Raw genomic sequence first — 237 nt, 5'->3', positions numbered from 1 at the left:
TTGTGGGGGGTGGGCGCCCCCCCCCCGGCTGAGCCGGGCCCGGAGCCGCCGCTCCCCCCGTGGGAAAATCCCTTTTTCTGCCTTTTTCTCCCAAAATTCCTGGCGCCGCTTTTCCTTCCGCCCGTTTGGGGTCTGGTGGGCGCAGATGCTGCGGAAAGGGGAGGGGTCAGATGGGGAGACAACCCCAGAAATGAGACCCCCAAACGTAGGGGGGGTCCCTGAGGGGGAACTGGGGGG

Source organism: Corvus brachyrhynchos, unplaced genomic scaffold, assembly GCF_000691975.1.
Source record: "Corvus brachyrhynchos isolate BGI_N302 unplaced genomic scaffold, ASM69197v1 scaffold543, whole genome shotgun sequence".
Classification (NCBI taxonomy): Eukaryota; Metazoa; Chordata; class Aves; order Passeriformes; family Corvidae; genus Corvus; species Corvus brachyrhynchos.
The sequence above is the reverse complement of the archived record's forward strand: the minus strand, read 5'-3'. Positions refer to the sequence as shown.